Genomic DNA, 14112 nt, shown 5'->3' on the forward strand with positions numbered 1-14112 from the left:
GATTAAATTATAATTGGGAAATATTTAACAAAGTTATATAAATGCTTATTAAAATATATTTTAAAGTAAGATCTTTGAAAACAAGACCTGTGTCTTATTTATACTTTGATTGGCATTGACATTTTTCAAGGTCTCCTTTGTTACGTACCAAGGAGGCCTTAGTGAAGTCAATTCCTCTTTCTTGGCTTTACTACCTTTTCTGTAAAATGAGAGGATATGGAAGGAGGAAGAGGATAGAAAAGAAAATCTCTAAGGTTACTTTCAGTGATAAATACTATGAATTTATGAATTCAGGGAATTGAGACAAACACAGGACAATGACTTTCCTAGATCAATGACAACCCTAACTACCTGGCATTGCATTTTCTGTGGTTGGAATACATTCCTCTCCACCTCTGCCTGTTAAGATCCCTGGATTTCATTACAGCACAGCTTAGATACCATCTCCTACGTGAGGACTTCTCTGTCTGAGCCTCCTTCCCCTACCAAATTGTTAGGGCTCCTCACCTAGTGAAATCACTTTGTCAATCATGCTGTATTCCTCTAGGAAAATGGAACTTTTTTTAGATCCAGCTTAGTTGAGCAAGAACACATAGGATGTGGCAAGCTCAAAGCATCATAGATTTAGAATTAGAAAGGACCTCTGAAGCCATCTAGTTTACCCTCTTCATATACAGTTGAGGAAACAGATCCAGGGAAGTTGTGACTTATTCCAAGTCACAGAGGCTATAAAGTTCTTTGAAGAAAGCTCTATTTCATTTTTGTCTTTGTAAAGTAGCTCTCATGATGCTCTGCACATAGTAGGTGCTTAATAAATCATTATCGAATTTAACTATACCCTATCTATCTTGACACTTCCTCTCACCAAGTTTATTTCTTTGGTTGTAAACTTAACCAATGCTATAGTTTCAATGTTTCTTAAGGTAGAGGCTATTTTCTGTCTTTGACCTTCAGTAGGGTTTTTGAGTCCTCTTTGCTGGTTGGCTCTCTGTTAAATAGATACCGCATAAGACTTTTTGTTAAGATTTTATAGTCACAGTAAGTGGAGTGTACAGGTCTGAAATCATAGAGAGGATCTCTAATTCTAGACCTGACATCTGTCAACTGGACCAAAGTTCACAGTTCCATTACCAGACCTAGTGTTATGAAAAAGAGATGTTAAGGAAGAGAAGGAGAGAAGAGTTTAATTAGGCTTATTCAATTGCACATATAATCAGAAACCAATAAAGAAATCCATTAATTGAAACAGCTGGTATGGTGAGCTCTCTTATGGAATGTCATGGAACTATAGGGGAAGGGAGTCAAGGAGCTCCTCTTTTAGTTCTAGCGCTTTCACTAAATGACCCTTCTATAGTGGGCAAGTCACTTTCTTGGGTTTCTTCATGGACCAAGAACCTCCCCTGCTTAATGACTTCCAGTGGATCCCTATTGTCCCTGAAATAAAATGCGAACTCTTCATCTTGGCATCTAAAGCTCTTTGGAATATGACTTCAGAATATCTTTCCAGGTTTATTGTATATTATTTCCTTTTCCACATATGAACTAGTCTGTTTACAATTAACTCACCTCAGTTCCTCAGCTCCTGCTTCTGTGCCATAGCACATAGTAAGATCCCTAATTCTCAGAAGCCAATCCTTCCTCACATCAGCCTCTTAGAATACCTAGCTACCTTTGGAAACTCAGTCCATATGCAATATTCTATGTCTGAAAGCCTTTCAGTGTCTCCTTAGCTGTTAATACATGCTCCTCTTCCTCAAATTATCATGGCGATACTTAGTGGTTTATTTGTTGGAATCTTCCAGTGGCATCTTCCAGTCCTTAAGGACAGAGACTGTTTTCGATTATTTTCACATCCACCAGTGTTTAGTAGGATACCTTGCACTTAATAGATGATTAATAAATGCTTATTGGATATTATTGAATTGGATTGCATTAGATAGAGGGGACTATACTAATGTTTATTACCTATGTGTCACTTTTTCTTCCTGGGCCTCAATTTCCTCATATGTAAAATGATGGGAGTCAGACTAGATGGCCTCTAGTTACCTTCTAGATCTAGATCTGTAACCCTATGTTATACTAGCTTCCAACCAAGGTGAACATAATCATTAGAGTCAAAATCTCTTTTTTCTCCCCCTCATCCTTTTTGCTCTAGTCCTGGAACTCACTGAGCCCCACTAAAGACTTTTTTGGCTTTTGAAGATTTTTTTGGCCTCACTCAAGGGTAACATCTTCAATTAAAACTTCTGGAGTCCAAGCCTGGTTTGTGTATCACTGACCACAGATTCCCCAGGATGTGGCTGGTCTTAGGATCCTAGATTTTTTTTTTTTGGTTTCCTCAGCTGTACCCACCACCCTGTCTCCACTGTCTTACCAGATCTTAGGATCTTAAGTCATTTTTCAATGTCCTTGGACTCTAGTCTAGTCTTTCAGGTGTGACACCCAACCTTGGCCTCATTTCTATTTCCAAATTCCGGGATAACACAAATGCTTCTGGACCTGAGTTTTGTAAACTTCTGTCTTCATATAAACACTTCATGGAGTAAGAGTGCTTTCTCTTTCCAAATATTACTTTTTCTCCACTACCCTTTCTTTCTTCTCCTCTCCTCATTTCTTCTACTGAAAGATAAGGAAACAAAGCAGGTAGATTTGGTCCAAGAATCAGAGTCCTTTAGTATACCTTTTGTTTGCTTGATCACATTGTTACTGCTACTCTGGCCTCTGAACCCTGTTTGCTTGGTTGGTTCTCTTGTGTCTGTTTGAATCACCCCCCCCCCCATGCACACATACCCCTCCTTTTTTTGCCTTAGTTTACATAGGGCCATATTATTAGAATTCATAATTCATTAGAATTAGAAGAGACCCTATAGGCCATCATGCCCAACTTCCTTAATTTATATATAATTAAGTTGAAACAGAAAGAACCCCAAGGATCATACAGTTAGTTTGAGGCAGGATTTAAACTCTGAGCTTCTTGACTCTGGGTCCAGCATGCTATCACTGTACCATACTCTTGTTGCCTGAGAGCTATGCTATTGACATGAGCCTTATGATGCTGTGGAAGATCTGATCTTTGGAACTTCAGCTCCAAGACCCTGGCCTTCTAATGCCTGCTGTCTCCTTCCTGCCTAGCCAACCGCTTACTTCTAACTCTTCCTCATCTCACCGAACCCACTGTTGCCTATGCCCAACTTTAAGACATATAATATTTGAATATTTTAAAAATAGTAATCATTCACATGTCTATAGTGTTTTATGATTTACAGAGCACTTTATCTCTAATTTATGAAGGAGGAAACTAGACATCAGCAATATAAAATGATTTTGTCCCTGGTCACACAACTAATAAGTGTCAGAGCTAGGAAATATGTTGTTTTCACCATCCCTCCTCTTCTTCCCTCTCCCTTTTCTCTTTCATTTATTGACACATGGAGAGATAAGTTCCTATGATTTCATGAAGATTCCACTGACATTTAATGGAGCGTGCATCACCCAGGAGAATTGAGGCTATGGCAGTGGAAAACTTTTAGGTCGCTTTTAATGGAAGCAACTCTCTTGTATGAGGCTGTTGTTCTGGAGATTCTTTCAGTAAGAGATTTTGTATTATGGGTTTGTAAATATTTATATTTCTGAACTACTATGAAATAAACAAAAGCCATTCAACATGAATGGATTATGTTAAAGCTACCCTGGGCCTGTAATTCAAGCTGTCAAATGTGAGGAAATACCAGAGGGGAGGCTGCCATCCCAATCCTTTTGGAATAAATAGCTCTGCCCAAGCTCCCTATTTCACACAATGGATCATAAACATATGGAAGACGTTACTAAGCAAGGCAACTGAAGGGGGAAAACACACACACACACACACACACACACACACAAAATGAATTCAAGAACTACCTAGCTTCATTTCCAGAAGAATAAAAAAAAGAAGGGTTTGTGGAGTCTGGCATGAATGCATAGAGATGGGATTAACATAACCCCTTCCCCCCCCAAAAGGGGCAGCATATAGCATTTTTCCTCTCCCTAACATGTTTGTCTGCTTTTCATTTGTCATTTTTCTTTGGAGGGGGATGGAGGAAGTAGAGGAGGGCTCTAGGGCTACAGCATCAATTTTGCCCCAGGAATGAATTCTAACCTTTGCTTCTAAAATAGGGTGAGTAAAGGGGGGGAGGTATATGAGTGTTATAAGGATGTGAGTATTCTCCTTAACATATAGATAAGAGATGAAGCATAGACATACAGATACAGAGAGCTTGGGCTGAGCATGCTGGCACACCCAGGGGAAACATTGCCATTGGTCCTTCCCTTTCCCCTCAGGGTGTGTCTACACACCCAGCCCACCTTCTCCATACAAACTTATGAGATGAGGGCATATGGATTGGACTGCAAAAATAGTTGAGGGAAAGAATTGTCCTTAGAATTTTATAATTGGAAGAGACATCTGAGGTCATTTGGTCTAATGAATCTACATAAAGGTGTTCAAACATAAGGTGGATAAACATGTCAGTTATGTTGTAGAGAGTTTTGTTTACATATGCATTGAATTAGATGGCCTCTGGGGCACTTTCTGACACTGTGATTCCATGAAACAGTTCTTTGTACCATCTCTAACAAGTGGTCATTGGTAACAGTGTAGTATGTGCATGAAGAACTGAGCAGGGGGGCAGCTAGGTGGCGCAGTGGGTAGAGCACTAGCCTTGAAGTCAGGAGGACCTGAGTTCAAATCCAGCCTCAGACCAAACACTTGACATGTACTAGCTGTGTGACCCTGGGCAAGTCACTTAACCCCAATTGCCTAAAAAAAAAAAAAAAAAAAAAAAGAACTGAGCACGGGAGGCAGTGGGGTATCCTGAAAAATATCACCTGGGAGAGAAGAGAGATTTGAGTTCTTATCCAATCCTTACCATATATCGTCTATGTGACCTTTGCCAAATCACATCCTCCATATGAGCCTCTGGTTTCTCTTCTTTGAGTGGGCTGGGCTAGATGTTTCCATTTCCCTTCCAGTTCTAATGTTTTATCGTTACTGTTCCAGCATCCTTTGTTTTAAGACTCCTTTCAATACAAACAAGAGTCTAAGGTCCTTGTCAACTATTTTAGCCTTATGTTCTAATGGTTGGCTAGATCAAATAGTTTCCCTTATAGCAATTTATGTTAATGGGTTTCTTTCAGCTCCAACATTCTAATCTAAGATGCCAACTTTGTCCTATTAGAAATCACCATCATTCATCCTTCAAATCAGTGAATTACTACTATGCCATGGGAAACTGGCTGTACTAAAGTCTTTAATTTCCTGTTTTTTTTAAAGCCATAATGAGATGTCCTCTCCGTCATCCGCTGCCACCTCTCAGTTCTTCAAGGTCAATTTTCATGTCCTCTTTATGTCTTTATTGATAAAAAAATAAAATAAAAAATCTCACAAACCCTAATATTTTTTTTAAAACCTAGATTGAGAAGCATGTGGTGGAGATAAATGCTGTAGTACTGCTGAAATATGGACAGGAAGGAAGGTTCAGGAAGGTTTGAGAATAAATTCCTGAATTTGTAGCAGGTAATTAAAGGAAAGTTGAAGATGTTAGTCTTACAGTTCAGAAGCGGCCCTGATGTAGTAGGAGCAGAACTGGAACATGGAATACAATATACAGAGACAAGTATACAACTCACTTCGATTCTCTAAACCTCAGCTTCTTTATCTATAAAAATGGGGTATTCACTCCATATTCACTGTGATGAGCTATTCGTCTCTAAGCTTTTAATACTGGATATGGTAAGTATTGATCGACGGAAAGATCAGTGAAATTGTCAGCAAAGGACTTAAGGTCGGATCTTAGTTCTTCCACTAAGTGTCTATGCAGCCTTGAAGAAGTCTTTCATTATCTTTAGGCCTCAGTTTCTTCTGCTCTGGATTAGGAGATCACTGAGGTCCCTTCTACCTCTAGGTCTAAGAACCTAGGTGATCCTAATCACTACACTTTCCTATAGAATGTCACAGAGAAGACAATGGCAGCCCTAACCCATCCCATCAAGGACTGGAACTATCTCCTAAAGAAAACAAAGGAGACAAATTGGTTTGGCTTTTTTTTTTAATGGAGAAGGAACCAATTGTCTTAGGAGTGGAAAGAGGAAATGGAGTCTATGTGTTTGATTGAGGTTGAAAGTTAATAATTTGAACAAATGATCATTTATTTTGACTAATTTTCCTGCATCCTTTCAAAGCACATGAGAACAGTCAAACCATCTATGCAACTACTTTGTCAAAAAGAAACAAAAAGTTGGTTCAATTATTTAGAGGTTTGGGCTCCAAAAACAGCTTAATCTGAAATGTCCAGAGATTAGCATCAGATTAACTGAATTATTACAAGGATTCACCCTCTCGGTTTGCTACTAGAAATTTCCATAAAGGGATTCCATAGTGGCTGTTTGATTTGGGGGAAAGAGAGCTGGATTAGGAGTCAGGAGCTCTGGGTTGGAATTCTTCCTTGCCAATAATTAGCTGTGTGACCTTGGACAAATCACCTAGCCTCTCTTGTTCTCAGTTCCCTCCCTTGTAAAAGGAAGGTGGTCTCTGATTCGGACTAGTTGGACTAGCTCATCTCTGAGATCTCTTGCAACTCTAACAATACATGAATCAGTTCATGAAAAGGCAAACCTAGCATTGATTCCATTTCCCCATAGTTGGGGCCCCTAAACTATCATTGGTATCAAGGAAGCAATAGGAACTCTCTCCCTTGAAATAATCTAATAGCAATGCTTCAATTCTCTCAATTACTCAAGGTTCCAACTCACTTATCTGGGTTGACACAACTCTATGATATTGTCTGGATACTCCGGACACATGTTTTGTAGAGATCAGAGTCGATTATAAACATTGCAGGTTCCATGTGTTTTTAACCAGCCCTCATTTTTAACCCTCAACAACTGGCCCACGTACTGAAGCTTTTCTGGAATGTGAGCCTCCCCCACCACCCATGAGGCCTTCACCACCTCCGCATCTGGAGATGCTGTCTTCAGAATTCTGTTATGACCCTTGCATCACTGTTGAACGTAATTCTTGTGGTTTCACCTTGTTTGCGATATTAGGCTTGAGGAAAGGGGGAAGGGAATACAATGTGCAATTGATATATGGGGTATGACTAGCCTTTAGAGTAAGAGGTGCTGCTGGACCTGACATAATTTCACTGAACTTATTAATAATCTGTGGGTCACAAATAGTTCATGTTATCTGATACAAGTTACTTTTACTTCAGAGTTAATAGTGTTTGGTGGAGATAAGTGAACAGGGCTTCACTAGGGGGCCACTGCAGAAAACACACTCTTGAGAAGCTTCTGAATTGTCCAACTTTGCTCCAACCTTTCTACCTTCATTTTTTAATCAGACAGGACTTTGAAGGGAAATGGGGAAAAATATGAATTGTCTATCTATATACATCAGTGCCAGAGCCTTGTTTTGAGAAGCTGCTATGGTGAGTGAAGTTTATTTCAAAACTTGTGGAGTGGGAATAAACCACAAGGAGAGATCTTCTTTTCTATTTGTATCCCCAGCTCTTAGCACACTCTTTTTCATGTAGTAAATGCTTAATAAATACTTTATTCATTAATTCGAGTCCAAGTTTCCAAACTCTTAATTTTCAAATAGGACCTGAATCCCTTGACCTCATCATCAGTTTTCTGAAGAAAACAGTTTTCTTAAAGATGATACCCATTTATTTGTGTCTCCCTAATTCAAGGCTAGGTTAGCAGGTAGAAGAAGTTGACCAAAACCGTGTGTGAGTGAAAACATCCAAAAGGTTCCAGATGACATGCCTAGGATCAACTGTAGGTACAGCTGCAAAGCAATAACCATTTGTCTTCCTCTTTCCTTTTTAAGGCCACTTCATAGTGTCCTAGAATATTAGATCTGAGAATATGTAATATCTAGGTGAGAAGCAGTATTGGTTAATAGACCTAGGTCCATTGGATCTTCCTTGGAGGCAGTTGGTAATGCAGTAGATAGATTGCTAGGCCTGAAGTGAAGAAGAATTGAGTTTAAATCTGACAATATTTACTAGCTGAGTGACCATGTGCAAGTCATTTAACCTCAGTTTCCTCAACTGTAAAATGGGGTTAATACTAACCCCTACCTTGCAGTGTTATTGTGAGGATCAAATGAGATAATATTTATATAAGTGCTTAGCACAGTGCCTAGCATATAATAGGCACTATATAAATGCTCATTCCCTTCACTTCCCTAGATTCAAATCCCAAGTCTGGTGCTTACTAGCCACCTGGTATTCATTAAGACATTTGATCTCTTTGAGCCCATGTTTTCTTATCTGAAAGTGGAAATAATCACATTTAATTTACCCACCTCACAAGGCTGTCACAATAAAGTCCAATATTAATGGAATCTATAGTACCTTGTCCAGCTTTCTCATTTTGTGGTGAAGAAACTGAGGATCTAAGGCTCAGAAAGTAGAAGCAACTGATCCAGGGTAATACAACTCATTTATAACAGCACAGCAGCTAGAATTAAGGTGTCTGGATTCTTAAGCTAGCGTTCTTTCCACACCACCTCCCAGTGAATCACCAAAATATCCTACACCATCAAACTTCACCCAGTTTATATATTTTTGCCTTTAAAAATGTGATATAGTAAAGATACTACTGGACCTAAAGTCAGGGAACCTGGGTTCGAACCAGCTGTACTGCTTATTACCACCTGTGTGACTTTGAGTAAATTACACAGGCTATCTTACGACCTCGGTTTTCCCTCATGCAAAAGTTGGAGGTAAAGGTGGACTATATGACCTCTATTGTGCTTGCCAACTCTAACTCTTTGAACCTGTGAACCTATGCCAATCTTTGATTGAACTAACTTGTACTAGGTTATTAATAACTTAGAGTAGTATTTCTCTGAAAAAGTGTTTACACTGGAACAGAAATCTCTAAAATGAACCAATATTTGAAAGCAAAGGAAGGGATGGAACTTCAGGCCCTGTGAAGCCTAGTGGGTTGAAAAAGGGCTGTTAACTGATCCAGAGCCTTTAGTGCTCCTCATATCATATCCCTATGGGACAAATAAACTGGACTTACTATCCTATGCCCCACCTCTGCTACATTTTTTGATGTGGACTGTCAGCTGCTCTGGTTGTAAGAAATCTGCCCTATTTCTCTTTAACTATTGTGCTTTCCAGAGGGTTTGCATTTCTCTTCAGTAGTGAAAAATGAGCTTTCTGCTTCAAAAATACATTAAAATGAAAAAGGCCAAACACTGCATTCTCTTCTATTGGCAATCCCAAACCCTAAGTGCATAATCAAATATTCCTTAAGAGAATTAGCTACCATTCATGTAGTCCTTGGTTTTTCCTTCTACAAATTTATTGTCTTGGCAGTTTTAATTAGTTTTGGAAAGATACTCAAGGTTGTTTTTTTTTGTTGTTGTTGTTTTTTGCCTGCATTAATTTTCTGTTTGATAAATAAGCTTTTCTTCTATTAAAGAAAGTGTCTGTGGGGCTCCCTCTTTCTAGGTCACATTTGCCCCCTTCTACACAAAGAGAAGGTTGAATAAGAAGACCTAAAAGTTCCCTTCCCACTCAGCCACTATCTTCTATGTTCTAATATTTTAGGGTAATAGTTCCCATTACTACAATGCTTCAGGGTTTCAAAAACAAGGCAGGGTAGTGGAGTAGAAAAGCAGCAGGCTTGGAACCAGTAGAGCCATGAATCTGAATCCCAGCCCTAACCTTTACTGACTGTGTGATTCTGGGGAAGTTTCTCACTTTTCTGAGCTTCCAATTCCTCATCTATAAAATGATGATTATATTTATACTAGATCTGCCACTGTTGTTTTGAAGTATTTATATTACTGTTATTGCTGCTGCTGCATTCTAAGATTCCTTCCAAACCAACAGACTATGTTGTTGGGTCTCCTTTTAGCAATGACATTCTGTTCTAAGGTAGCCTCCAGCTCGGGTCCCTTTTTGTTCTAAAGTTGTGACATTCTACTCCTAATACTATATACCTAAGTTACCTTCTACTTCTATTATTCTGTGCTCAAAGATTCTTCTTTAGATGAAAGGATCATTGGATACTGGATTTAGAGATGGAAGGGGCCTTAGAAGCTAGCTAGACCAACCTCCTCACTTTGTAGATGAGGAAATTTCAGGTTCAGCAAAGTGAGTCGGCCCAGGGCACCTAAATACCGAGAACTCAAGATAGAATTTGAACCACATAGTTATCCTCACTCACTCTTAATTGTATACCTTCAACAGAGTGGATCTCCATTCTTTACTGAACAAAGTCTAGCCTCCTTAGCTTGACATTCAAAGCATATCATGATTTGACCCACACTCCACCTTTCCCATTTTATCCTCACTCTTCCCTAATGTATTCTTCCAAATGGATTAGCCATGGCTTCCATAAACTTTCTTCATTTATATTTTCATAACTCTCTCTCTGTTTGAAATGTTTCCCCCTCGCCCCCAACTCCATCTGTTAAATCCCTTACCAACTTTCAAGGGCAAACTCCAATTCTGCCTCTCCCATGAAGCCTTTTCTGATTTCATGTTGTTTTTTAGTTGCTTTTCAGTTATTTCTGAGTCTTTGTGACCCCATTTGGTGTTTTCACCGGCAAAGATGTGAGAGAGACTTGTCATGTCCTCCAGCTCATTTTACAAATGAGGAAAGTGAAACAAACCAGGTGAAGTAACTTACACAGGATCAAATAGCTAGGAAGCATCTGAGGCTAGATTTGAACTCAGGAAGATGAGTTTTCCTGACTTCAGGCACAGCACTCTATCTCTGAACCTCCTAGGTGCCCAAGAAGTAATTTTCCCTCTACTTTATACCCTTTATTGCAAGTCATATCTTATTATCTATTGTTATAACTATTTGTATCCACATGTCTTATCTCTCCACTGGAATAATTTTCCTCAGGGCAGTATTTATATCTAAATTCTAAAATTCAAATAAAAACTAAAATCCATATCATCATGTACTCTTCACAGTGCTTATCCTTGTGTCTTGCACATAGCAGACATTAAGCACATATTAGATGAGTGAAAGATAGGTGTTCAATAAATGCCAGCTAAATAACTCTCCCCTCCAGAACTCATATCCACTGAGCTCTCATTCTGCTGCCCTTGTTCCTCAGGTATGGGGAGAGAAGGAGGAAAGCTACTCAAGGGAAGCACCTTTTTTACTCCCTGGGCCAGGGAGTGGCCCCTTCTGTATCTTTGGGTGAGTGACTTTTTTTCCAAGGTATTTCATGGTAAGACTGGGACAGAAATCAGAAAAAGCAAAACTCTCCCACTAAAGAAATTTTCAAAAACATTTTACAGAGATAAGAAATGAAGAAAATTTGAAGATACTGTTTAGAGTTGCTGCCTTCTGATATTTGCTCTTCTCCGTTAGTGCTATGATCTAAAAAATATTTAATTTCTTTCTCTAACTCTATTTCAAGTATACATCTGACACTTTTTGTCTTTGTCCAAAAAGTCACAAGGCCATTTCTGTTTTCCTTTATTTTTAAAGGCATTTGGACAACGTCTAGGCATTTAAAAGTTATAAGAATTAAATATACGCCCTGTGCTTACCTATGAGAAACAGTGTAGGAAAGTGGGAGTAATGCTGGGGTTAGAATCATAGTTCTGGGGTTCATGAGCTAATATAATAAAAATGATAATTACACCTAAATGAATCTATTTATTCAGTGCTATGATAATAAAATTACCAAAAAAAAGAATTTATAGAGCTAGAAAAAACATAATAACATACATCTGGAAGAACAAAGAATATCAAGGGAAATAATGAAAAAAAAAATGTAAAGGAAGGTGGCTTAGCAGTGCCAGATTTCAAGTTGTATTGCAGGATGGTTATAATGTACCTCTTTTTTCCATTTGGCTAATTTTGTCTTATACGGAGTTCTTTTGTTAAGTGAAATGTTGTGCATCTTTCTTCATTTGACCAATTCTGCTTTTTAAGGACTTTGCTTCATTAGAATTTTGTGCCTCTTTTGCCATTGGGCCTGGTCTGTTTTTTAAGGTGTTATATTCTTCAGTATTCTTTATGCCTCCTTTACTAAGCTGTTGACTCTTTTTCCATCATTTTCTTACATCAATCTCATTTATTTTCCCATTTTTTCCTCTACTTCTCTTTTTTGATTTTTAAAATCCTTTCTGAGCTCTTCCAGGGCTCGAGACTAATTCACATTTTTTCTGTAAGGTTTTGCATGTAGCTTCTTTGATTTGGTTGTCTTCTGATTTTGTGTTTTGATCTTCCAAAGTCACTATAGTAATATTCTATGGTCAGGTTCTTTTTTTGTTGTGGTTGTTGTTTGCTTAGATGAGCTAATGCAAAGTATTTTGCTTACATGAAGGAAGACTTATGTGAACAGATGCAAAATGAATTGAGCAGAACAAGGAGAACATTGTACATGTACAGTAACAGCAATATTGTAATGATAATCAAATATGAATGACTTAGCTAGCCTCAGCAAAACAATTATCCAAGAAAATTCCAAAGGACTTCAGATGGAAAATGCAATCAACCTTTAGAGAAAAAAACTGATGTAGTCTGAATGCACATCAAAACATACTTTTTAAATGTCTTTAACATTCTTGGTTTTTCTGGGGGGGGAAGAGGGTGTTGGTCTGCATGTTTTTGCAACATGGCTAATATGGATGACTGAATATGTATAATCTATCTCAAATTACTTGCCTTCTCAAGGAGGAGAAGAGGAGGGAGGGAGGGAAATAATCTGAAACTCAATTTTTTTTAAAATAAAAAACATTTCTGGTTATCTTGAGTTGAGAAAAAAATAAAATTTAAATTACATAAAAAAATCATGACAAACTTTAACCTTCTCCAAACTTTTTGTGAGTCAAGTCAGCAAGTATTTAGGCTCCTACTATGTGCCTTTTATGTACAAGCAGGTACCTTATTAAGCACCTACAGTAACAACCACTGTGCTTAATGCTGGAGATACAAAGAAAGGCAAGAAAGTCCCTGTTCTCAAAGAGCTTACAATCTAATGGCAGAGACAACATTTGAATAACTATGTACAAACAAGACACATATGATGAATTGGAAATAATCTTAGAGGGAAGGCTCTAGCAGTAAACAGGATCAGAGAAAGCTTCATACGGAAGGTAGAAAATTAAATGGAAATTGAAGGAAACCAGGGAAGTAAGGAGATGTGGATGAGAAGGCATATGAGATAGCCAGTGAAAATATATGGAGGTGGGAAATTGAGTATCATGTGTGAGGAACACCAAGGAGGTCAGTGCCACTGGATCATAGAGTGCATAGAAGGGGGTAAAATTTATATAAAAAAAAAAACAACCTAGAAAGGTAGGAAGGAGGCAGATTATGAAACGTTTTAAAAGCTAAACAGGATTTTATATTGATCCTTGAGCTATTAAAGAATCACTGGAATTTCTTTTTTTCTTATTTTTAACATGTGTTTTTAAAACTTTGGGTTACAAATTTTCTCCCTTCCTCCGTCCCCTACCCACCCTCATTGAAAAGACAAGCATCTCAATACAGGTTATAGATGTGTAGTCATGCAAAACACTTCCATAGTAGTCATGTTGTGAAAAACTAAGTGTATTTCTCTTCATCCTATCCTAACCCCCCCATTTATTCTAGTCTCTCTTTTGACCCTGTCCCTCCTCAGAAGTGTTTGCTTTTGATTATCCCCTCCCCCAGTCTGCTCTCCCCTCTATCAACCCCCTGCTGTCTTGTCCCCTTCCCCTTTTATTTTCTTGTAGGGTAAGATAGATGTCCCTACCCCATTGTGTATGTTATTCCCTCCCTAAGCCAAATCCTATGAGAATAAGATTCACTCATTCCCTCTCACCTTCCCCCATTTCCCCTCCACTGTAAAAGCCTTTTCTTGTCTGTTTCATGGAATCACTGGAATTTCATGAGTAGGAGGATAGCATAGTCAGATGTATTCTTTAGGAAGCTCAAGTTGACAGTTGAGTGGACCTCCTCCACTCAGCAGAAAGACCTGAGCCAGATAGACTAACCAGAAGGCTACTTCGTTTGTCCAAATGTAAGGTAAAAAGGGTCTGCTCCAGGATACTAGCCATGTCAGAGGAGAGAAAGGGAATATAGGTCTTGGCAACA

The sequence above is a fragment of the Vombatus ursinus genome, unplaced genomic scaffold (genome assembly GCF_900497805.2).
Source record: "Vombatus ursinus unplaced genomic scaffold, bare-nosed wombat genome assembly UNPS02014786.1, whole genome shotgun sequence".
NCBI lineage: Eukaryota > Metazoa > Chordata > Mammalia > Diprotodontia > Vombatidae > Vombatus > Vombatus ursinus.